The 2,634-nt window shown below is 44.7% G+C and overlaps 1 pseudogene; it reads left to right on the forward strand.

Annotated features, from left to right (window-relative positions):
* Window positions 1–177: 177 nt before the first annotated feature.
* On the forward strand, window positions 178–897 carry LOC135531927 (cerebellin-4-like; annotated as a pseudogene).
* The last annotated feature ends 1,737 nt before the right edge of the window (window positions 898–2,634 follow it).

Below are 2,634 nucleotides of genomic sequence, written 5' to 3' on the forward strand. Positions count from 1 at the left end.
GCTCTGGCCAATGAATACAGCTGGAATAGCCCTGGAGAGGAGACAAAGGACCCCAAAACAGAGAACTGTAAGGGATAGAGAGAGTAGGAAGGGAGACACTAAGGATGGCAAACAGCGAGGAGTGCTAAGAACCACTGTCTAATCCTTTGTCCTGTGTGTCTGTCTGTGTCTACACAGTGTGTCTGGCGGACCAGGCCTCCTGCGGCTGCTGCCTGATGCAGAAGCAGATGTGGAGGATGGAGCAGTTTTTCAACATGAGTCTGAACGAGCTGCAGAAGGGCCTGGAGAAGGCAAAGGCCGTGGTCAACAATGTCCGCGGTGAGACCATCTGACCTCAAACACTATCTCCATTACCACATCAACACCGGACAATGTGTTACATTTTGACTGGAAACCAAATGGCTTGCGGTTATTTTGTCCCATTGTATATTAATTTTTTTATCCTTCTCTCTCTCTTTCCATCTGTAGCTAGCCGCAGTGCCTTCTCCGTGGCCCTGACCAATACACGCCGTTGCGAGGGCCCCTTCCGTGAAGCTAAGACCATTGTCTACCAGTACATCTTCGTCAACCTAGGCGAGGGCTACAACAACCGCACCGGCATCTTCACTGTGCCCCGCTCCGGTGTCTACAGCCTAGCCCTGACCGTGTACAGTGACTCGGGTGCCCCCGGCGCCAACCTGGCCGCGTGCGCCAACCTGATGGTGAACGGGCGCCAGGTGGCGGGCTGCAGCGAGCAGAACCAGCAGGACCAAGAGGACAGCACCACCATGGTGATGGCCATCCAGCTGCAGGCCGGGGACAAGTTGTCCGTCACCCTGCCCATCGGATGCTTCCTGTGCGACTGAACAGAGCCACTACAACACCTTTTCCGGCTTCCTGCTCTACGCCACCGACTAAGTCTAAGCTGAGGCTGCTGAGGTTACCACACCCCAACACCTTCGCCCTGTCTAACTCCTTTGCCCAGTCCTGCTTCTGGAAGGGAACTTGGAGCTGGTCTTGAGGCTCTGTGATAAGTGTTTGATCAGAGGCCAGCTCCTCCAGTGAATGTCAATCAGAACCCCATTCATCTCTCTAGGACCAGAACTAGGCTCCCCCCAGCCTTGACCACCCCCCCCAACAACTATTGGTAACAACTTCTTACCCAATCAAGTTAACTGGTGATGTATACAGTGACGGGAAAAAAGCTGTCTGCGTGTGTTAGATTTTTTTTGAAAATAAACTATGATTATACAACAAGTACTTGGTCTGTGCTCTTTTATCTCTCTCTGTGTTGTTGTACTACTGTATTCATACTAAGGATCATTAAGTAATGTTAATATAAGGGGCCACAAATCGAGAAACGTTGCAATGAAGATAAATGCCAAATGAGCATTTTAGATTTTTTTTTTTGTAACCGTATTTTTTTTATTGGAATTTCACAATTTTCACCCATATTAAGAGATGCAACAAAAAAACAGCACTCACTTACACACACACACACAGGTATGTGTATATATATATTATATACATACACACACACACACACACCCATACATACGTACACTATTTTCCTCTTCCCGCCCGGTGCATCTCTCACCCCATCCCCATCATTGCGTCTCTCAATACATACATTTTAAACAAACTTACAAACAGAAATTAAACACAAAAGTTTAGTTTAAACCAAGAAGTTGGGTTCCACACATGGAACGTACAGTGTAGTTCTGAAATACATAGATCCCCACCATTCTAAGAGAATCCTTGCAGCATAATAGCTGATACCTCAGGTTCTAGGTCATTTAGATAAGGTTCCCATACTTTGTAGAACTGGTCTGTTTTAGAATGCAATGTACATGTCAGATATTCCAGAGGCACCCATTCAAATAGTATCTTATGCCAATCTTTAATAGAAGGAACCTCCTCACTAATCCACTGTAAAAGGATGTTTTTCCTCGCTGTGAAGGTAAGGATGCTGTAAAGCCGCCTCTTACCCACAGAAGTAACATGCCTACTCAGGAGACCTAACAGTAAAGAAACTGGGTCCAATTCTAGATCAACCCCTAGGATCTATTCAATTCCTTGCAGAACACCAGACCAGTATCTTTGTATTTTGGAACATGACCATAAACAATGTATTAGGGTACCTGTATCAGTTATGCATTTCAGACACTGAGGAGAAGAGGAAGAGGGGCTAAAAGCATGTCTGCAATTTGGGGATCATTTTAGATTTTTTTGAAAATGTTCATTTATTTTGGGGAGTCAACCGTAGAGGGTTATATTGCCCCTATCTCGTTAACCTTTTCCTTGAATGAATCAAATGTGTCACAAAAGTGACAAACTCAACTCACCTCACCTCAACTCACCTTTGTATCTCTAAGAATTAACATCAAGACCAAATGTTCACACAAAAGAATACATTGTCCTCTTGAGTGAAATGGATTCATTTGACACCACTTTATGTAATCTGATAATATTTTTCAAATGTTTGTTATTATCTGACCTCCATACCATACAGCTATGCTCAACACATTGTCAGGGATGTACAGGCTAGGGAGTATACAGAGCAGTAAAGTTTAGCCATAAGCATTAATACTGTGGTCAGGTGCCACAAAGAGGGATTTAGGAAAATTACAAATGGCTCAGAACATCTTTCTGGTA

The sequence above is a fragment of the Oncorhynchus masou genome, unplaced genomic scaffold, assembly GCF_036934945.1.
Source record: "Oncorhynchus masou masou isolate Uvic2021 unplaced genomic scaffold, UVic_Omas_1.1 unplaced_scaffold_16702, whole genome shotgun sequence".
Classification (NCBI taxonomy): domain Eukaryota; kingdom Metazoa; phylum Chordata; class Actinopteri; order Salmoniformes; family Salmonidae; genus Oncorhynchus; species Oncorhynchus masou.